At 36.2% G+C, this 23,776-nt stretch overlaps 1 protein-coding gene and 1 long non-coding RNA gene across 3 annotated transcripts in view; one reads left to right on the forward strand and one right to left on the reverse strand.

The window, feature by feature from the left end:
- The window catches only part of PELI1 (pellino E3 ubiquitin protein ligase 1), a 55,701-nt gene that overhangs the window by 16,655 nt on the left and 15,270 nt on the right, over positions 1 to 23,776 (forward strand). The window contains exon 1 of one of the 2 annotated variants that reach the window (XM_070572533.1): positions 12,388 to 12,542. The exons of the other annotated variant lie outside the window; for it this stretch is intronic. The gene's annotated coding sequence lies outside the window, so the exon portion shown is untranslated. Of the gene's footprint in view, positions 1 to 12,387; positions 12,543 to 23,776 lie in introns of those variants that run through there. 2 annotated transcript variants of the gene reach the window in all.
- Positions 9,030 to 12,331, reverse strand: LOC139075549 (uncharacterized). The gene is made up of 3 exons (XR_011526044.1): positions 12,200 to 12,331; positions 9,975 to 10,105; positions 9,030 to 9,270 (listed from the first exon to the last, which is right to left on the reverse strand). It is a non-coding gene; the product is annotated as an uncharacterized lncRNA (long non-coding RNA).

The following is a 23,776-nucleotide window of genomic DNA, read 5'->3' on the forward strand; positions in this document are numbered from 1 at the left end:
AAGAATTGTACCATGGAGGGGTAAATGTTTTCTGGGCAGCAGAAAGTAGAGGTCCTTAACACTTAATAGTACCTTTTCCATTTTAAAAGTTAGCACTCAACTAGGGAAGACCAGTTTGATTGGGGTTTTGTTTTGTTTGCTTTTTGGCGAGAAAGATTGGTCCTGAACTAATATCTTGTGCTCATCTTCCTCCATTTTGTATGTGGGTTGCTTCCACAGCTTGGCTTGATGAGTGGTGTAGGTCTGTGCCCAGAATCCCAACCTGTAAACCCTGGGCCACCAAAGCTGAGGACACTAAACCTAACCACTGTGCAACCGGGCCAGCCCCTGATTTTTTTTTAAATTTAATATTTAGTGCTAATTTCGAATTTGTATGATTTCACTTCCAAATTACCATTTTAAGTAATATATAAATGGAAATTGCTAGGACTTTTCACCTCTGAAGAGCTTTGAGAGTGTATCAAAACTCAAAATTTGGCACTGCTTTAACAAATATCGTACTATTAATTTTCCTGTTAACTTTAATAATCTAGTTGATAGCCAGTGCTTGTGATATAGGGCAGTGTCTTTATGTATCAATATGTTTTTCTAGGTTGACGCTTCTTTCATACCTTAAGGCAGACTGGGCTTTTGGACCAAGAAATGCATGAAGAACCATAAAATCTAAGGTTCTCTCATAGACACTCAGAGCCTTGGGGAGACGAGGAAGAGTAAGGGTGATGAGGGACACTAGCAAAGGCTTTATGTATTGATTTCTATGACTGATGGTAGTCTGAAAATGAAAACTCAGTTCTTAGTGAAAAGGAAAATGAGATATCCATTGTAGGGTTACTGTTCCTTTTTAATACCAGAAATATGTATTGAAGTGGAAAATGATATTTACATTTCAGTCTCTAATATAATCATTTAGATAGTTCCTTCTATTTCTTACGTTACATTAGGATATATATGAATGAGTACATCCATCCCCATAAGGCTTTAACATCCTGTAGTCTTTAGGAAATTTTAGTTTTTTTCTTTTAAATTTCTTGACACCATAGAAATATTTGTGCTTTATCCACCAAATTAAAATGTCGACTCCATAAGACCTAACTTAAACGTGTATTTAACATCTTCTTTTCCTTTATTAAGTGCTGCAAAGTGAGCAAAACAATTTTTCCTTTGGAGGAGTTTTCAGCTTTAATGGGAGCACAAGGTCATCCATAACTGTAATGCAAAGCTGTATATAAGGGTGAGTTTAGGGATAAGGAAAGACTTCCTGATTGGAAAGACATATCAAGTGGGTCTTGAAACATTATCAGAACTGTTTACAGGTAAATAGTGATAATGTTAAAACAATTATTGTTTACCGAGCACTTACATATTCAGTTTCATTTTTGTCAAAATGTGTGATATGTGTCTTACAGAGAGGGATAACCATGTCACTTCAAATTTAGGGAAAAGTTGGAAGGAATTTGAATTACAGTGGATCCAAAAGACACATGGTTTAAAACTTAAAACTCAAAAGTAATGGAGCCCATTGGGACACATCAAATGGGGAGCTTTTTATCTCAGCCACCACATAATTTTTCCTAATATAAATAAGAGTTGAGAATCATTTCTAACAAAAATTAAATTGTTTCTCAGGAGGTAATCAGTGATATTGAATAAAAACTTAGTAGTACATACATTACCTTAGAACGTGCTAAATTAATCTTCTAACTTTAGAGTCATTAAAGAAATTCCTGTGACTGTATTTGGATCAGCAATATTAGCAATTACAGACTGTATTCTACATATTGTAGAATCAGCAATGTATTTATTTGCTTGGTTTTTATATAGCTATCAGTGCGTTTTACAGGTATAAGATGGTTCATTTAAAGTGGACTTTCCAAAGTACAGTGTGACTTTAAATGAGTGGTCTTGGAAAATTTATAAATAGTCTCGGTATTGACTCGGAAAAACATTTTCATAATCACAAAAAAGGGAATAATATATTTCATGAGTTAAGAATTTGCCTTTTTAGAAAAAGTATTAATAGCAATTAGACCAAACCTTTTTGAATATGATTTTAATTGCAATATGTTGAGTTATTTGAAAAAGAACCCAAATTAGTTTAAACAAATAAGATCCGAATTTATGGTATTCTCAGCCTAGTATTTTTTCATTGAATGTCAGGGGTATATTAAAGTGCCTATATTTATGTTTCTCTACAAAAGATTGTTCTGACAGTAAGTTTAAGTCATTTTTACAATTTATTGCTGTCTAAAAATTTCCCTTGACTTCACATTTTGTTCTGAATGTCTTGGTTTCTTTCCTCCACCTACACAGTGTTGAAGGCAAGTGAAGCAAGAGTTGCAAAGTAACAGTGAATTTGAGAACCCTGGCTTTTTATCAAAACAAAATAAACCTTTATTATAAGATTGCTTTTTATTGATACCAAAAAAAGCGCTTTTGGCAAGTGTTCAGTAAATATGTGAATAACCTACTTGATTTAGCTGGAATGAATAGGAAGCTTTGCCTTTTGTCCTTTAGATATTTGGCTCGGTAAACACAGTGATAGACCAAATACTCTCTGGTCAAAGGTAAAAACAAAACACGAAACTTATGGATCCAGATAGCAGCAATTTTATTTCTATGTCTGAGCTTTTGAAGAGGAAGAACAATATGTTAGTTATAATCTTGTTTATTTCTATAATGAAAAATAATCATATGTTATCTTACATAAAACCCAATGCTTTGACAAATGTTAATATGTAAAAATACTAATAGATGAGTTCCTTGCTGAGACTTGTAAGCTTTGGATCTATGAATGAAATTCAAAAATATATGTAGAAATTTAGACATACTATCATATACCCTACAATAAAATGCCAGTAAAGGCAGGAGGCATAATTAGGACAAATAATTAAAGATAACTATAGAAGCAAATTAAGACTTTAAAAAAACTTTTTATAGATGTCACAGTAGTTCAACTCAGTCTGTAAGTCTGGTTAAAATCTAAAATTTTAGGAAATTTTTGAGGTCCTGTTAAAAAAAAACCCCCAGAATTTTCTTCACTGGGAGAGGAAAAAAGAGAAAGAAATATTGGTGACAAGTAAAATGTATACAGTCCTTTAAATAAAAAGTACATTTGTCCATCTGATCACTTAGTTTTAAAAGCATTAGAAATGTATCGTGTGTAATGTTATTTATAAGATTATTAAATGATTAAAAATAGGAAATCTCAGAAAATTTCTAGGGGAAAAAAGTATTTTTTCTAATTTTAATAGCTCCTTTAAGACAGGAATATTTCTCATTTAATCTTTCTATCTATGACTCCTAGCACAGAACCTGACCTGTAGTAGGCACTCCATAAATGTTTACTGAACTAACCTCAATTTTAGAAATTTCAGGATAAGATGGTATTAATTTTCTGGGTTTTAAAAATTACTCTCCCCTGTGTCCGTCCCCCCCCCCCCGCACAACACACACACACCTTTGTATCTCAGTTTTGATACAAATAGGTTCTCAGGTTTGAGTGTGAAGAAAGCTGGTTGATATTTTTCATCTACTCAGTATTAGCCTGAGCTGAAATTACTTAAAAGTGAACTCAATTTAACAGCATTCCTTCTTTTCAGGTGTCTGGAGTATAGAATATAGATTTTGTGTGTGTGTGTGAGGAAGATTGTCCCTAAGCTAACATCTGTGCCAGTCTTCCTCTAATTTGCATGTGGGACACCCCCACAGTGTGGCTTGATGAGCCGTGTATAGGTCTGAACTGGGGATCCGAACCCACAAACCCGGGGCTGCCCACCAAAGTGGAGTACAGAGACTCAACCCCTATGCCACCAGGCCGGCCCCTAGAATATAGATTTTAAATGATGTGAATCGGAGGAGTCTGTTTTTATCTGAAATGGTTGATTGAGAAAAAGTCAATAAACTAAGGTGGAGAATCAATGTGAAAAAAGGACCTTTTCCTGTCTAGTGGTCAGTCCTAACAAATGTAGTTAGAGGGAAGCTAAATTCTGACTTCTAGGCGGCAACAACATAAATTTTCCAGGTTAGTTCCAGTTTCATCTACAGTAATCCGTTGACAATAAGGAAAAAAACGATGGTTAGCAAAATTGCAGTTGTTGCAGTCAAGGTCTCATTGGAAATAGAGTTCTAGAAAAATGGTTAAAACAGCATTAAATGTATATATTTTTAACACAACAAAGTTCTAGAAGGCATCCCCTTCCAATTCAAGCCATATTCATCAGTGTTAACAACCTGACTCATTTACCATTGTTTAGGAAGGAAACGTTGCTGTGATGTCATAATCTGCTAAAGCATAGTTTGCCACCAAGTTTATATAGAATCATGCCTCTTTGAAACGTCTTCATATCAACTCTTAATGGCTTGGAATTTGGTGGGTTTTGTGCTTCCATTCTCCCTTGTGTTGTTGTTGTTTAATAAATATCAACAAAAGGGTTATGTAACAACCTGGGCTTTTGCAGATTAATATGCTTTAAGGGAATGTTTTTTCTGGTCTTGGTAGTCTATCCATTGTTGGAAAAATATGGTATAAGGAGATTTTCTCTATTGTCAAGATATAAAGGAGAATCAGTAATTGTCCTACTTTTTGTTTACACAGAACAGAATATTTTTTAAGTGAGGTTTTATATTTTGGTGTACAAATATCAAAAATCATAATTGATGAGTGATTTCTTTAGTTTCCTTTCAACTCACTCCACCCAGCTCCTCATCCCTATAGGTAAACTCATCCTTAGTCAGATTTGTCCTGATTCTCAATACTTGAAAATATGAAAACCAGGGCCGGCCCCGTGGCTGAGTGGTAAGTTTGTGTGCTCTGCTGTGGCAGCCCAGGGTTTCACCGGTTCAGATCCTGGGCGTGGACATGGTACCACTTATCAGGCCACGTTGAGGTCGCGTCCCACATGCCACAACTAGAAGGACCTGCAACTAAGATATGCAACTATGTACCGGGGGGATTTGGGGAGATAAAGCAGAAAAAAAAATATGAAAACCGTAGCCAACATCAAACATTCCTTTTGCTCAGTTTTGTCCTGGCTAGTTTTTTATTTTACACTTGGAAAATTAACTTTTATTATGAACATTTCCAAACACACGCCAGAGTAGAAAGGAGTACGACAAACCCAGCTTCGACCACTTCCATCAGTTCGCCTTATTCATTTCATCTGTCCCCTCTTTTTTTTTATTGAGTTAATGATAGGTTACAATCTTGTGTGATTTCAGTTGTGCATTAATGTTTGTCATTCGTGTTGTAGGTGCACCATTTCACCCTTTGTGCACACCCCCCACCCCACCTTTCCCCTGGTAGCCACTAGTTTAATAAGCATCCTTCAGCTTTATGTACAGTTTCTTATTTCTTTTACAAACTTGCCTTCCAGAAAAATGTGTGCAACTGATCTCACTCGAGGAGAGAGCCACATTATTGGTCATTCTTGAGCCATTCAACCTGAGAAAGAGGAAAGGTACAAACCCCTTTCTGTCTGGTGACCCCAAGGGTCTTCAGCCTTCCTTAGAGAAAGAGCCTTCTCTCTAGGAGAAATTGAACAGTAAGATTCACAAATGCTGAGGGAGCCCACAGCAGCCTTCTATATCCATCAATAGAGACGTTCATAAATAAACAGTAAAAAATTACCAAGACGTGAATTAGTAACTAGGAAAATGAACCATACTGCCTGTGTCTTTTGTGGCTTTCTTTGGTTTACATCATCCATTTTGTCTTAATGCATTTGGCATATATTCGCCTCTCCATCTTCAGATTAACTTCTGTCAGTTTAATCTGTTTGGAAAGGTACCTCTTTCTCAGAGATGATTTCCCAAGAATGCCCAAAGTGAATTTTTTTTCTTTTTTAAAGATTGGCACCTGAGCTAACGTCTGTTGCCAATATTTTTTTTCTTCTTTTTCTTCTCCTTCTGGAAGCCCCCCAGTACATAGTTGTATATTGTAGTTGTGGTCCTTCTAGTTGTGGCATTTGGGACTCTTCCTCAGCATGGCCTGATTAGTCGTGTCACGTCTGCACCCAGGATCCGAACCAGCGAAACCCTGGGACCCCAAAGTGGAGGGCTCAGACTTAACCACTAGGCCACAGAGCTGGTCCCCCAAAGTAATTTTGTGTATCTACTGCAGCCTATATTTTGGGTTAGACTATCCCAGCTTTCCGCCCAAATTTGGCAAAAACTCATTTTACCATAATGCAGTAATAAACAGAATAAAAGTTTAGATTTGACTTAATTTATTTTTATCCTAGACATTGTTGCCAGACATCTTCTGACCCTGATGTGATTGATTGATTGTCTTTTGCTGTGTAGAACAGTAGAAAGGACATGTGCTTAAAATCACATCTCAACTTTTGCCACTTAGTTTCTAAATAACCTTGAGCAAATTATTTAGCCTGATTTCCTGATCAGTCATTAGACAGTTGTAAAGACTGAGTTTAACAAATGTAAAGTTCTTGGTACTTGATAGTAGATAATGCATGTGTGTTTTCTTCCCCTTTTTGAAACCTTGCTTAAAGGCTTTTGATTAACTCCAGAGTAAAGTTCAGTCTCTTTACCCTGACTCTTAAGGCCCACTATCTCTACTTCTTTATCTTTCAACTGCATCTCATTCAGTTATTAAACATTTGTTCAGTGCTTGCTGATAGTGTCTGAGCTTGTAGAGACGTGGTCCTTGATATCCACAGACTCGCTGTTTATTGGTCTCCTAACCAAACCTTTCACTCCAGGGAACCTGCTAACTCACCCTTTCTTGAGCACACAGTATGGTTTTCTCCCCTTGCCTTTTTTTAATCTTGATGTGTGGTGTTTCTTCCACCTGAAATGCCTTGTCTCCGCTTGGCAAATCTAGTCTGTCTCCCAAGGTCCAACTCAAATACACCTGCTTCTGTGAAACTTTCCTCGGATCCTCTTCCACCAACGTGGTGGTAACACTTTACTTTGACGTCTTATAGTATATGGTCTTTTGCTATAAAATGGTACCTGTCCTGTACTGATTTGGGTTGGACTAATTGATTTATTCCCTTTTTTCATAACTGTAAGTTGAGTGGTAGTGTAGGGAATCATACCTTTGCGTTAGTTTGAATACTCCCAAAGCTTCTGGCATTGAGCGAGTGCTCAGTGGTATTTGTTTGATTGGTAATTGCATTATTAGTGACACTAGGTGCACAAAAGTAAAAGTAGAGAGATCACAGCCCTCAGTTTGAAAACTGCTCAAACATCTAAGTTAATTAAACTGCAGAGAAGCCCACATTGCTATTGTTAGTAGAAAAATCATTAATAAGCATTTAATAGAAAGCACTAGTCTAGAATATTGGAAGAAGAGTGGCTCTTTATAATCCTGTTGTTGAGAGATACTATCATCTGGTAACCTAGAAACACCAGTTTTTTAAACTATTTTTAGCTATTTAACCAGACAGGACTATAAGATAATATTTCTAGCTAATGTTTCCCTTTATAATAACTGGTAAACAGAAGTAAAGTGTTTTCCTGAGTTGTGTGAGCCATACTAGTGAATTATGGAACATGAGGAGAGGGACATGGGAATACCTGATTTATAGCCTGTTGGTCAGAAGTAAGAGCAGCCTGGGACTTTCAACTGGCATCTGAAGTGGGGCAACCTTGTGGGACTGAGCCCTTTAACTTGTGGGATCTAAGCTAACTCCAGGTAGGTAGTGTCAGAATTGAATTGTTGGACAACGAGATGGCGTCAGAGAATTGATGAATTGGTTGTTGTTAGAAGAAGACACCCCTCAGTTGCATTCATTGAAGGTGATATAAGATGTCAGCAAAACATAGACCAAAGAACCCAGGTCTGCAATTAAAACTAGATTGAAACAGAATATGAGATTATGAAATTCGCAGGCTTGGAATTTCTAATTTCTGGTACAAAAAGCAGTTGGTTTGGGAAGGTCTTCAGCTCTGTTTGTGAAAACATGTATCTTGTAGAGTGTTCAAATGATTATTTCCCTCAGTTTCTCTGGTTCAAGAAGAAGTAGGAGTTACAATATCTAGAATTTTTAAACTTATGCAAGTTCTAAAGTTGCGTAAGTTCTGATCTTTTGTTCTTCAGAGGATCAGTATTTGAATTCCAGTTGGATGCCAGCATCCAGTGATCTTGAGTCTATGGCAGGTTTTTTTTTTAAGGTGGTAATGCTTTGTTATGTAGTATAACAGCTTTGTTAAGCTTTAGTTTATACACCTTAGTGTACCCACTTAAAGTGGACACTTAGTGGTTTTTAGTATAGTCAGAGTTGGGCAACCATCATCACAATCAGTTTTAGAACATTTTCATCACCTGAAAAAGAAGCCCCATAGCCTTTAGCCATCACCCGCCCCTCAATCCCCTGTTCCCCACCCTGCACCCCAACCCTAGGCAACTACTAATCTTACTTTCTGTCCCTGAATTTGCAAAATTTTGGACATTTCGTATAAATGGAATCATACAGTATGTAGTCTTTTGTGACTGGCTTCTTTTACTTAGCATAATGTTTTCAAAGTTTATCCATGTCGTAGCATCTATAAGTACTTTATTCCTTGTTATTGCCAATTAATATTCCATTATATTAGATATACCACATTTTGGTCATCCATTCTTCAGTTGATAGACATCTGGGTTGTTTCCACTTTTTGGCTATTATGAATACAATGCTACTGTGAACATTCATGCATAAGTCTTTGTGTGGACATATATTTTCATTTCTCTTGGATATATACCTAGGAGCGGAATTCCTGGGTCATATGATAACTTTATGTTTAATCTTTTGAGGAACCACCAGACTGTTTTCCAAAGTAACTGCACCGTTTTACTTTCTGCCAGCAGTGATTGAGGATTGCAGCTCTTCCACATTTTTGCCAGTACTTGTCATTATCTGTCTGTTTGATTATTCCTATCCTATACACTATCCTAGTGGATGTGAAGTGGTATCTTGTGGTTTTTGATTTACATTTTCTTAATGGCTAATGATGTTGAACATTTTTTCATGTACATCATTGCATTTGTATATCTTCTTTGGAGAAATGTCTATTCAGATCCTTTACCATTTTTTAATTGAGTTATTTATATTTTTACTGTTTAATTGCAAGAGTTCTTTATATATCTTATCTAGATATAGATATATCTACATCAGATATGTGATATGCAAATTTTTTTCCCATTCTCTGGGTTATCTATGGCAGTACTTTTGACATTTAGATTTCTTTGATTTGTTTAAGGAGATTTCCAGGTTTGCAAGGCCCACAAAGTGGGAGTGTGATCAGCTAATTCGAGGAGGCATGGTTCATCTGGTGAACAAAAAGAAACAAATCTCCTTAGTATGTCTATCATCAAACTTCTTTTGTCTAATTTTCAGCTTTCTCTTTATGGTATAAAATTATGACTACACACAGGAATGAACAGAGCTCAAGGTATAATACTTGGCCATCTCATGTGGTAATACTCACACAGTACAAGGTATGAGTTCCTTGTTGGCTGACTACTGTGTTCTTTAGTGCTTGTGGTATTGCCTCCAAAACTAATGAAACAAACTCTAACATAGAAGTCAAAAAATCTGTTAGTTCGCTCCACTCCTTAGCCCTATGACTTCACCAAATAACTTACCCTCTCTGGAAATAGATTTTTCTCATCCATAAAATGAGTGAATTGAAAGGAAAATTGAGCAAGTTAAGTAGGATATTCTTTAAGGTTCTTTCCAGCTTTAAAATAAGATTATATGCTACAGTAATACCAGCAACTTTTTTCTTCTTCCTTCCCCAACAAAGAAGAATTATGCCTTGTTGAAAAATCATAGGCTCCAATGTACCTTTTCCTCAAAAGGATTGGAGTTACATGGATTTGGCAAGTAAAAAATTGGGCATATGTAAATATTCAGTAAAGACTTATTATCAAATAGCCAAAGCCATCCCTGTGAATTTCCTTATGGATTAGAGGAACATGACCTAAGCGTCACCAGTGACGTGGAACTAAAGAACGGAAATAATTTACACACCTGCTGTGGGTGTGGCTAGAGACTGAGGAATGAGTCCTTGATTGCATCCTTGGAAGTATTCAGAGATCATTATAGAAGAAGCTCTCAGAGATCAGTTGTGTCCAAAGGTGAAATCAAAACCTAGACTACGACTAATAAGAAGAAAAATAGGGCGATAAGAAAAGAAACATCTGAAAAGGCCTAGAAATTGTGAGGTAAGTATACTTTGTTTTGTTTAGTTTTTTTCTGGAATGATAGTTAAAAATTTTCAAGATAATGAAACTTTATCATTGGTCCCTGAACTCAACTGAGATCATTGCCTATATAAGTTCAGACACAGTAGATGAAGACAAGGAAGTTTAAGACACCTCTAAGCCCAGCCAGATATGGAAGAAGAGTTAATTAGGGGAAAGGTCATTGAGATTCAGGTCCATTTGCCAAAGTTTGGTTACTTTGATTCCCACCAGCCAAGAAAACTTCTTAAAATTTTGTTTTTCTCTTTGACTGGTCTCCGTGATGTTATTAATTAGACATTATTGTAAATAAAGCACATGTACAAAGCAAAAAGAAAGTTAAAAAAACAAGTATTCAGAATTCAGACTGGGAAAGAAAAGCTTAGAAGTTTAATTCTAGCTCTTCTCTCCCTTATGAATATGGGTCTTTGTCACATTATAAAAATAGCTGGTAAATCTCAGAAAATATGAAGATTTTTGTCTTTAATGTCTTCTTAGAGCTCTTTAAGAAAAATATATTCCCTTAGGAGGTTATTGTTACAAACACAGAGCGTGAAATACACAGAACTTGAGATTACTTGGTGTAAACAGAGCTTGAAATTCTTATACTCTTAATGCTCTATTTTAAATCATTAAGGTAGTTCATGGTGATAGCATATGAGCCATTGATATCTTGCATAGCACTTGAGCAAAAAATACACTTCCAGAATTAAGAGAGTCAGTATGTTGATCTAAAGAATAGCAAGTCCTCAGGTTTTGTTGTGGAGTCAAGTTTAAAGCATAGTCAGTCACAGCTACGTTCTGTTCAACATGAGTGTTGGCCCTGTCATGTCCGGCTTCTTGAGCAATTTCATCAGCCTAGAATAACATGACTAGGCAGGATCACTAAAGAGCCAAATCTTAGAGTATGCCCAGATCATTTTTACAGATATGTTTCCTGGACTGTACGTGTATATACACTGGACAAAAGCAAGGTACCTGAGCCCATTTACTTCACAGTAAACTAAGTGGGCCTGCTGCCAGCAGAATGAGCAAAAGGCACGTTATGCAGATTTACAGAAGAACCTCTTCTCGGGATGTGACACAGCTATGGAATGGTGGGAAGCAACAGAAGTAAACTTGCAGCTGTCTGATAGAGGGGGGTTCATTTTGTGCCAGTGCATTAGGTGACAGGGTATCATTAGACTTAGGGCCACTAAAAGTATTTTTATGTAAGAGGATATCGGCCCCCAGATTCAAGTTGAACAACAATTTAATGGGTGAAGAGTATGAATGGTTTGTATATGTAGCTTATTGAAAAGGTGTGACCGAGCATTTACTCTTGTAACTTAATTTAGCATGCTTAAAAAAAATCTTAAATGTAATTAAGCACAAAGCAAGTTCACCTTTGGCTGTGTAGAGGCGTAGACTAGTCCCATGCACAACCCTTCACCAGACGAAAACATTTCTTTTTCAAGAAGAGGTATGGGGGAATTTGAAGTAGCAGGCAGTAACCTCTCAAATGAAGCTTACAAGTAGGACAGTCTAAGAACAGCTGAAGTCAGTAAGCAGGGTGCCTTCAGTAGCTGTTTGATGAAGCTTGTACAGTCCCAACTCACCTCTGGGTCTTGTGATCATTTCCCCATTCATGAGCACCAGGTGAACCTAATTTATTTTATTTTAAAGTATAAAGCTGGAAATAAGCAAGCATGATCAATTGAAAATGTGATTGAATATTCACCTGTTCTTATTATGCCTGGGATAATGCAGTGTTTTATATAACAAGATCAAAAAACTGATTCATTTGATAGTGCTAAAAGAGCACTCTTTCTTTACATATGAATTGTATTGATTCTGCTTTTTTAAATGGAGTGTTTCTTAACAGATTGAGAATTATACTACTCTGTTAAAATAGGCTATTGCACTATCATGAAAAGGTAGTTCAGTATCTGTTATACTTCTGACATTTATAGAGCATTTTTATAGTTAATTCAGTCAGCGTTTTAAGAAATAGAATACTCCCTTTTGAAGTACCTTATTCCATAACTTGAAATTAAGCCTGTGTTAAAAACTGTTCTGTGCTTCCCTCTTACTTCCCTTTCTTCCCTTTTGGGCCACAGACTTCTTCAGGGAGGAGGTAAGGGAGAAGTGAATTCTCACTTCAGCCAATAGAATCTAGAATTATATAGTGTTTACCTATTTTGCATAACACGGGCCCACCCACACACATTATGAGGTGCTTAAGTGAAAGAACACTGAGCAGCTATTCAGTGTGTGATTCCAAGTGTAATTAGAAGATGCTTTAATACTATCTGGATTTTATCCTCTGGTGAGAAGATTGTTTATCTAGCTTATATGATAGCGATGGAATAAAGAGGTAGGTGTTCTGTGGCTTGATTTTAAGTGTCACATTGTCAGTGCTTCAGGTTAAAGGTAGGGTTCTAAAAGGGATGATTTCAATTAAAATTAATCAGATTGTTTATATTTAATTTTTTCACATTGAGCTTTAGAAGTGTGTTATGTATGAATTACATTTCCTTCCATCTTAGGGAAAGAGTTGAATAAATCTCAAGCTCCAAGGCTTTTATGTTTTTAGGGAGGCTTTACACTGGTAATCTCACCTCCCATTAGGCCTAAAGCATAAGAAAAATAACTGCTGGTGTTTATTGCCTCTTGACTATTGGTCAACAGAAAACTGAAAACTCTTTATTTGTAGTATTTTTCCAGTCCAAGCTACAATATTTAGTTTTTTACATGCTTTAGAACTTAATGTTGTCCTTTGTTTTCTTTTGAATGATGAAATTTGAGAATTATATTGCTCTCTGAAGGAAATCGTTTGGTAGCCAGAATGATGATGCTGTCATTGTACTTTGGTTAGCTGTTGACAGTGTATTCTGAATCTAGTTTTTTGACCATAAATTATCTCCTGAGGTGCTCTCAAAGAGATCTAGGCCTTTGAGATAACTACAGTTTACTGTTTAAACATTTTCACAAGGTAGGGAAATATTATAAAGAATTTTTTTTTAATATTGAGAGTCTTGCTTTATAAGGATTTTAAGTAATGTTCTTCCTCAGTTATGATGGGAAAGGATTAATAATTGTAGATCTGATAATTGATGGGGGGAGATTTTTCTGCTAAAAATCAACAGTCAAGTTCCCAGCAGTGTGCTTTTCTGAAGCATTTTTTCATTGAAAGAAAAGTCATAATTAAGATTTTTTTCTTTTTATAGGAAATTCATGAAAAACTGAATCTGTTTGCTAGGATACTGCCCACTAATGTGTGTTCATTTTTTATCACATTTTCTAATCTATTTGTGAGGAGGAAGTATTCAGTCTCTCGTGTATATATAACATGGAAGTTAAGTCAGTGACAAGAGAAAAGTTGCAGATTAGGAGGAAAAATTTATAATAATACTTAATTGGGGTATTTGTAATGTGATAATATGCCAATAATCAGAGTGGAGAGAGGAAATTTGTACAAACAACCCAGCTATATGTATGTATCGTTTTCCTAATGAGAAGAGTTAAATAGAAATAACATACTGAGTGATTTAAAATATTCACTCTGCTAAAAAATAGATGTTCTTAACTTCCCACACATAATGTCTCTAAATTACTGCTACAAAAATTTATGAGGAAAACATTATGATTTGGTCAAAGAAAGATTAGCTGCTACTTTTGAGAACTTTCCATGAACCAAAGAGAAAACTAAAACTCATAAGATGAAACATTTGTTCATTAGTGAGATTAGTAATAGTTGTCATCTTTTAATAAGGTTTTTCTCTTTATGTAGGTAACTTTACTGTTACGAACAGTATTGGAGATTCATTTGTAATTTGAATTTTCAACTACATTTTTCTTTTCTCATTCCTTTTTAATAGAGCTCATAATGGAATTGTGAAACTATAAAAGAATTAAAGTTAACTTCTGAGTAAGAGCAGGGAATACATACATGAAATCTTATTTGATTTAGATGTATTGTTTATTTCCCCTATTGAGAATCAAACATATATAGCATTCAACCTTGAAATTAATTGCAGTGATTTTTGAGGCCTTTGATTATATTTCAGGTCCTGTTATATTACAAGCAGTGGAAAACTAGAACTTTCTACATGGTACCAAAGTTATCTGCAAAGAACAGATTATAAACATTTGTTTACTGAGAAATGAAGATGAATCTCTGAGAAAACAGTTAAGCCTTAAGTGATGGGGCAGCATCACCATAAATTAACCAAGTATTATTAAGACCTACTTTGTATGTCTAAGTACATATCACGTATTTAAGAAATACTTGATTTTTTTTTAACATTAGGTTAGATCCCTAAAAATCACTGGTTTAACTCTCACAGTTTGAATAATTTCAAGAGACTCAAAGTCTATGACTTGTATATCTAGTGAGTGAACCAAGTAGATGGCCCAACATCCAAATCTCAGTGCAGCTTTGTTGTTCTCATTCAGTCCTGGTGACACATCCTAAGAGGTGTGGAAAATATTGTCACTGTTTTATAGCATGAGAAAATCATGTCCTACAGAACAGGTTTTGTAGATCGAGAATTCGTGAAGGACCCGGGTATAGCCCTCATGACTGTCAAGGGCCAGAGTACTCAGGGTTGGCCCTAGGCACAGTCGTAGCTTCATCCTTTACAAGTGTCTCTTCTAGTTTGAAGAAAACATTATCATAATGAAATAATTAGTGAATAATTCAAGAAAGTATTTGACTTTCTCACTTTTCAGGATTCTTTTTTAAGGAAATGTATCAAAATTACCCAGGGCTACTTCTTCCTAACTCTTCTTCCTCTCAGCTCTCTTTTCTGTTCCCTTTCGTAAAGTCTTTAAGACCAGAATTCATGTGTGTAGGTAAACAGAACTCAAATAAATTCAAATACTGTTAAAGATTTCAGTGTACAGGGTTAATTCAAAAGCTGTGATATAATTGTATATACAGAGTATTTTCCAATAAAACCACCTAGACCTTCGATAGTAAAATTGCCCTCATACATCATAACTTTTTTTTGCCTTCTTTTAAAGAAAGACTCATGAGGAATGGTTCTGCCAAATTCTGGTCAGTGTGTAGATGGATCACTTTGGTTTAGGTATCGCTTAGTCCAATGAGTGGCCACACTTGTGTAGTAACAACTTTGCTAACCAAGGGAGCTGTGGGTGGGCAGTTTCGCGTCAGAGAAAGAGCATGAGACCTGGCAGGCACTGTGATTCAACAGGACCAGCACATCTTGGAAATCCTGCACCTATAGGTTGTGAGAAGGCTGAGAGAAGGCAAACTTTGAATCTTGAGTTCATTTTTTTTTTTTCTTAAAGATTTTATTTTTTCCTTTTTCTCCTCAAAGCCCCCGGTACACAGTTGTATGTTCGTTGTGGGTCCTTCTAGTTGTGGCATGTGGGACGCTGCCTCAGCGTGGTTTGATGAGCAGTGCCATGTCCGCGCCCAGGATTCAAACCAACGAAACACTGGGCCGCCTGCAGCGGAGCGCGCGAACTTAACCACTCGGCCATGGGGCCAGCCCCTTGAGTTCATTTTTTAATACCTTTTATTAAATTTAAAGAGCTGTTTTGTTTGTTTTCTATTTTTATTCTTTTTTTCACTTTTTATTTTGAAATAATTTTAGCCTTACAGAAAAATTGGAAAAATAATGCAACGAGTTTGCATAAACCCTTTACTCAGCCTCCTATACTGTTAACAGTTTATATAACCAGTGTATATTTGTCAAAACCAGGAAATTAAGGGCTGACCTGGTGGCATGGCAGTTAAGTTCGTACATTCTACTTTGGTGGCCTGGGGTTCAGCAGTTCAGATCCCAGGTGCGGACCTACTCCCTGCTTGTCAAGCCATGCTGTGGCAGGTGTCCCACATGTGAAGTAGAGGAAGATGGGCACGGATGTTAGCACAGGGCCAGTCTTCCTCAGCAAAAAGAGGAGGATTGGCCGCAGATGTTACCTCAGGGCTAATCTTCCTCAAGAAAAAAAAAAAAACAGGAAATTAACATTAGTACAATACTACAGTATTAATTAAACTAGACCATACTCAAATTTAACCAGTTTTTCATGAATGACCTTTTTCTGTTCCAGGATCCAATTCATGATTCTATATGCCAGGTAGTTGTTACATCTCCTTAACCTCCTCCAATCTGGGAGTTTCTTGGCTTTTCCCTGTCTTTCACAACCCTCGACACTTTTAATGAGTACTGATAGTTATTTTGTATAATGTCTGTCACTTTGGGTTGGTCTGATGTTTTCTCATGATTAGATTGAGGTTAAACATTTTTTGGCAACATACTACAGAAATGATGTGTCCTCAGTGTATCATAATCAGGGATACATGATATCAAATTGTCTTATTAAAGATCATGTTAGCCTCAGTCACTTGGTTAAGATCTGCCAGGTTTCTCCCACTGTGAAGTCACTATTTTCCTGTATATGATTAATAAATATCTTGGGGGAGATACTTTGAGACTGTTGTTCTTGCCTTTTTTTAAGTGCATGTAACTTGGTCAGTGTTTTAATAAAAATAAAGACGAGAAAACTCAGATTATTCTATTTCCAGGAGTAATTTAACTGTTCAGAATAATCATTATACAATACTTTTTTTGGAAGGGCCCATACACTGCGTATGGTTTACTTGCAGAACATAAAAAGGTGACCATGGACTTAGTCTTCCATTTTTTAATTTCTTAGATTGGTACTATAGATTTTAAGTAGTTGGGAAAAAATCTATTTTATTTGTTTTTTCCAAGTATAAATTTTATCCAAGGGACTTCTAAACTCAGCTTTAAACAATTGACTGAATTACTGAGAAAATTTAAATGGATAGTCAGTATTATAGAAGTTTATTCCCATGTTAGGGCAGTAGCATTTATGTAAACTCTCACTTTTTAATACTTTATTAAAGGAAAAGAGTTGGGGGATTTTCTTGTTTGTTGTTTAATTTAGTTTCCCATTGTAGTTCTCTCCACCCCACCCTCCGTGTACTTTTTTTTAAACTCAGCAGTTCCAGAGTACTGGCTACAGTTTGAGTTGTAAGGTTAATTTTCTTACCTATAAAATGAGGGTTATAATAGTTCCTACATCATGAGGGTGTTCTGGGGATCAAATCAGTTAATACATGTAAAGTGCTTAGAACAGTGCTTGGCACAGAGACAGAACCTAGTAAATGTCAGCCACTATGGAAAAAGCATAGCCTAAGCATGAGCTGACTGCCATTGTTGGATGCTGACTTTAGAAAATGATAGAATTTCCCATGAATATACTTCTATCCGATGTTTTTGTTCCAAAGAGCTATGTAATCCCACTGAATTTGCTGCTTCCTGCAGAATTTTGTTCGGGACTTCAGTGGTTAAACCTAGGGAATTTCTAGTCTTGCTTTCTGAGAAGCGTATTATCATTTTAGGAACTTTGGTAATCTAAGAGTTGAATACAGGCCAAGCATGGGCAGGGACAGTAAGAATGTTGGACTCCTGAGTTGTGTCTTTCAAAAGACATTTTCTAGATGTGGGGAATTAAGTGATCATTCTGGGGGTGGTGACGAGGTTGTATTTAAACCCCATTCCCCAGCCAGGAATACTGCCCTGCAGTTTCTTCTCGGCTGTCACTTTTCAGGGAGTACGTGAAGCCTTCTGTCGCTAGGCTGTCTGGATGCACCTCTGATACATGGTTTTCTTCCTGATGGTACCAGCAGTTTGCTTTAGTGTGACACCCTGCTTTTTCCCTTGGGTTCCTTTCTCCTCTCCCCATTTTTTAAACAAGATGCAAAGCCCACTTCGTTTACTGAAGTTTTTATTGTTGGTCACTACCAGGAAACAGGGTTGACAAACACAGTGAGCACTGAGGAAGTGGCAAAGGTTCAAATAATTTCAAAAGGCACTAGTCATAGTTGCATAGTTGTCGCTAGTCTGTGCTGGAGTGTAACTTGTTGAGAATTTATTTTACACAGGTATACTTTTTGGTCTCTCCTAAATAATCCCATAATAGTGTCTTATTCTTATTTAGGAATCAGCACCACCCAGCCTTGTCTGAGGTATGATCAGTGGTATCAGAAAACCTGGACTACTTAACTTCCAGGAGCCTCAGTTTCCCCATTTATAAAAAGGAGATAAATGTTTATACTTGATATAGTTCTGATGGAAATGAAATGAGTTAATGTATGTTGAATTAATATGTGGATTTCAGTTCTAGCTCTGCCAGATATTACCCTTTGGCCTTGAACCAGTCACTGGCCTTTCTTACTGACACACTCAGTTCCCTTATCTGGAAAATGGAGTTAATAAGATTTTTTCCTACCTGATTCACAGGACTTTTGTGAGGGTCAAATAATCTTATGTGAAAGCACTTTGCTGATTAACATTCTATGCAAGCATAAAATAGACCTTGATCCAAGGTTGATTCAAATTGACACCCCTTTTGATTTAAAAGGATTCCCTCATTCTCTCCAAAGCACTCTTTTAATTTTTCTAGGTATGGGTCCCCTCGGTCCAGAAGATATTTCCTTATCTGGCCTCTACAGATTAGCCTTTCTCTAAACATCAGGCTGCCCAGCACTGGCCTTGTAGCTGCTTCTATGGGCACCCCAGCTCCAGTCTCTTTCCTTCAACTGCTTGAGAGAGGTTGCTACAATATTAAAATATTTTAAATGCACAGAAAGATTAATAATTAATCACCATCAAGGTAAGATGATAGTTCTCCCATTCTCACTCCCAGCCATTGTCTTCACTAACGCAAGGCTTAGTAATAATAACCCTTTAAGACATCAGTATGATGATGTTAGTAAGCAAACATTTATTAAATACCTTACTATGTGCCAAGTACTGTGCCAAAATAGGGGAAATTCTCCTCCTAAAAACAAATTGTCATCCCCAATTTGAGATTAGAGCAATGGTTCTCATGGGGTGAGGATGGGAAGGATGTTGGGTTACAGGGTGGAAAGGTGAGACATTTTTTATCATAACTAGAGGTGCTACTGGCATCTGGAGAGTGTAAAGGCCAAGGGTGTTGCTGAACCTCCATGCCGTGGCCAGCCTCCCCACAATGTGAAAGTGTCAGTGGTACCAAGGTTGAGAAACCCTAGTGTAGAGGAACAAATGGTCCATGGGAAAGATGTTCATTGCTTTCCTATCAGGATGAAATATTTTATCCCTGTGGGCGGTGGAAGATCATGTCATTTGGCTCCCCTAAAGGAGAGGCTGGGAGTTTGCCCAGGGGATGCCCTGTATCTTGGGAAGGGAAACATGGACTTCACTTCCTGCACTGCTGTATTTGAAGAAGCTAAAAGACACTGACAGAAAGTAGTGACCTGATATTCCTACTGCTGCACCATTGTTTCTCCTATCCCTTCTCTCCTTTCATGGAAAAATGCTGCTTATTAATCCTGCTCATTATGAAAGAAGGAAGAAGGTGATTAAATTTCGCTGTCATCAGGAAACTGCTCCCTTCAATCATCACCTACTTGGTTTCATAAAATGGCTCCACCACAAATATACCAAAACAGTTTTTTCTGTTTGAGTCACCCTTTTGAAATCAACCACAGGGGAGCTCTAGTGTAGATGGAAATCTGTTTTATCAGAGATAATATATGCAATCCACATTATATTTTTCACCATAAAGAAGCATTATAACATTTTCATGTTTTAAAACATTTTCCTTTCTTTTCCTCAGCACCCCTTTGTGCCTACTTGCCCACCAAAATAAGAATGTTCAAAAGATTAAGTAAACATCTAGGTAGATCTTTCATGTCCCTCGCTTAGTATTTATGTTGCTTCTTTTCATTTTTCAGGCCAGGAATTTTGCACTTGTGTTTAGTAGGTAGTAAGCAAAAGGCTGTGTGAGTGTAAATAATAAAAGAAAAAATGTGTTATGTTGGGGGAGCAATTTGGACAAAGATTGATTTCCCAGTTTTCCTTCTTTAGGTGAAACTGACAATTGTGTATTATAGAAAATCCTTTGGGAAGACTTGATATGAAAACAATTGTACTTCATTGTCTTTTAAAGAATAAATGATTAGAATGTTGTGCCAGTCAAATTAATGAGACTAGTTCTAAGAAATACATATTTTATGGCTAATTTTTAATGTTTTCCCAGCCCACACAGAAAATACTACTATTCTAGAATATATATATATTTTTTAATTTGTATAACTTGGGAAGGTCCCTGCTGATGAGAACAACATGCATAATTTTTAAGGATCAAGCATAGCTTCAAAATAATCGATATTATAGAACACAGCTTTATTATCTTAGCAAGATTTTCTCTATAATTAATGGTACTGTTTCATGTTCTTTGCTGAATCACATTGGGATAGGATCAGACTGGCTAGCTTAATTGAATGCCAACAGGTGGGGCCAGTAATTGAGGCATTCGAATATACTTTAGGTACATACCCATTTCACGTTCTCAAGTGCATGACTTCAGGAATTGATTTTGAAGAATTCTGTATCTTATTCAGATTTTAAAATATAGAGAAGGGAGAGAGAAAGTGAGCATGAGAGCACTTTCTAGATAGTGAACTTTTGTTAAAGAATCTTGAGAACACATAAAGATTCCAGCAATCACCTGTCGACATGTATTAGAATTGCAGTGAAAGCTTCCAGGAGCAGCAGCTGTCGTGGCACATTTTATTCATTGTTTAAGAATGCCAGTTATATATCTATTGATTATATGCTGTTTTAGATTTAAGAAAACTGTTTATTTTGGGTCATCTCAATGTATAAATAACCAATACTATTAAAGCATTTTATTATAGGTTTTAGATTATTAAATACAGATCTAGAAGCCAAGTTTGAGTGTGTTTCTGTGATTGTACCTTTGATATCACTGATGAAACATCCCAAGATCAGGCCTTCTAAGGGACCTAAGTAGAGTAAGAATAAGTATATTTGGAAATATATTGTTTTTCTTGGCTGATTTGGCCAAAGGTTCTAGAAAGTATAGAATAGTGGGTATATGCCAACTCTCATTCCTTGTCAAAGCTAAAATTTGTCACTTTTGCTATAGAGGCAATAGGACTAAATGTATAGTGAGTGTTATATGCACATTACTTATAAATTCTTATGTTAGGACCAGATGGTCTCTTACGTTTTTTTCCAGCTCCAAAATTCTCTTCCTTCTACTTTAGTTCCTTGATTTTTAGAGATGAGGAAACAGATTGCTTTGTTCAAAGAGAGCTGGAACTAGAACATAGACTAATACTTGCTAACCACGCTGTGTACTAGTGTCAGCCAGATATGGGCATTCACATACCACTTTCAGATTTTTCCATATCTATGTACTTACTCATACTATTTGACTTGGTTCTTTAAATAATGTTTTTTAAAAGAAATTTTTTGCTACTATAAATGGAAAACCGTCACTTCCTAAAAATAGAAAGTAACTCTAAATAAGAATCCAAATCAAGGCAAAGAAACATTATTAAAATTTGATTTAAATTTCAAATTTAATTAATTCTTCTTACTAAGTTTTTAATTCTTGCTATTCTTGGTCAGAAATGTGTCACAACAGTGTTTTCATGTTCAATGGCGGTACCTTAATTGTCTAAAAGGAAAAGCACAGTTAACGCCTCTAATTAAGTTTCTTTTTAAAATGGGATGCTTCTTTAGGGGGAAAAGGAGAGGCCATGGATACCTGTCCCTAAATTACAGTATGATTTAATGTAGATCAGAAGATCTTGTTATGTGGAACCAAAATTGTTCCTTGGTTAATTTGAGCTAATTTTTCTTAAAACTCTTAAATTTTTACATTGAAGGTTTTAGTTATCTTCACATCAGTTTCTTTTTCTAAATGGGGGATTTGATCAGTATAGTTTATTTTACTTAAGTAAAACATTTCTGCACAAACCTAATGCCTCTCAATTATTGTGAGATAGCTATTATTGGTTTCTGTAACCTTTGAAGAATTTAATGAATTAAAATCTGGTTATCAAAAGCAAATTCATCTGGGAGGATGAGAGGATTTTATAGTGTATTCAAATGGAGGAAATGTTTTTCTTAAAATAGTTCTTAAGCATGTGTCATTTCTTTAAAATAATTTAGTAAGCATTTTTTTAATTTACCAACAATGAAATTTAGTGTGTCGTCTGTCTGAATTGCTGGTCTGAATGTGTACATCAGTTACAAGGGAGAAAAGGGGGTCAAAGTGGGGGCCTTCTCCTTTTCCTTATTTTTATTCATTGGGCTACAAATATTCTGTGTTGCCTCTCTCTCCAGACGTGCTGCTACACAGGCTGTATTTCACTCTACTGAAGGAAAAGACAAGGAGGCATTTTTCGTTCTGGAGTTTCCTATGAAACCTTTTGGTGGAAGTATAAAACCAGGAGACTTTTATGGGTTAGCTCGTAAGAGTTTTGTTGTGAAACCTTTGTAACAGGTCTAACAGGAAGACCAGGGAGAGACTAGATATAGGAAAGACCGGGTCCCATTAAACTGCTGATGAATAGACATGATAGTATTGTGGGGATTGTTTATTGTAGTAATTTTCTGGCTTATCAGAAGTGTTAGTCTTTCAATTTTTATACTTGTGTCAAATTTATATTTTTTAGTTAAACTTTTTATTTTGAAATAAGTGTAGATTCCCATGCAGTTGTAAGAAATCATACGGAGAGAGACCCCGTGTACCCTTTCCCCAGTTTCCCCCAGTGGTAATAACTTGCAATAGTGTCATAAAATACCATGACCAGAATACTGACGTTGATAAAGATACAGAACATTTTCATCACCACAGGGGTTCTTCCTGTTGTCCTTTTCTACGTACACCTACTTCCCTCCTACTCCTACCCGCTCCTTAACCCCTGGCAACCACTAATCTGTTTTCCATTTCTATAATTTTGTCGTTTTGAGAATGTTATATAAATGGAATCATTTATGTAACCTTTTGAGGTTAGCTTTTTCTGTGCAGCATAATTCTCTGGAGATTTATCCCTGTTGTTTCATGTACCAGCAGCTTTTTTCTTTCTTGCACAGTGCTCTTGCACACATACAGTGCTCTTTCACGTGTACAGTGCTCTTGCACAGTATGGATGTTTCCAGTTTGGGGCTGTTACAAATAAAACTTCTGTATAACCATTTTGTGTACAGGTTTTGTATGACCGTAAGACTTCATTTCTCTAGAATAAATGCCCAGGAGTGCAGTATATAATTGTCTTAAATATTTCCTTTACATACGTTTGGAACAACGTCAGACAGTGTTATAATTTTCACTTTGACATTCAGACATAATGTATAAAATTCAAGAAAAGGAAAGCTTATTGTATTTACCCGTATTTTGACTTACCATCTTCTTTCTTCTTTTCTGATGTTTCAAGGTTCTCTTCTTTCATCATTTCTTTTCTGCTTAGAGAATTTCCTCTAGCCATTCTATTAGGGTAGATCTGTTGGTGACAACTTTTCTTAATTTTCCTTCATCTGAGAATGTCTTGATTTCCCCTCCATTTTTGCTGGTTATAGGATTCTAGGTTGACAGTTCTTTTCTTTCAGCACCTGAAAAAAATATGCCACTTTCTTCTGGCTTCCATAGTTTCTAGTGAGAAATCCACTGTCATTCTAATTGCTTTTCCCCTCATAGGTAAGGTGTACATTCTCTCCGACTGCTTTCAAGATATTTTCTTGGCCTTTA

Source organism: Equus przewalskii, chromosome 14, assembly GCF_037783145.1.
Source record: "Equus przewalskii isolate Varuska chromosome 14, EquPr2, whole genome shotgun sequence".
Lineage (NCBI taxonomy): Eukaryota > Metazoa > Chordata > Mammalia > Perissodactyla > Equidae > Equus > Equus przewalskii.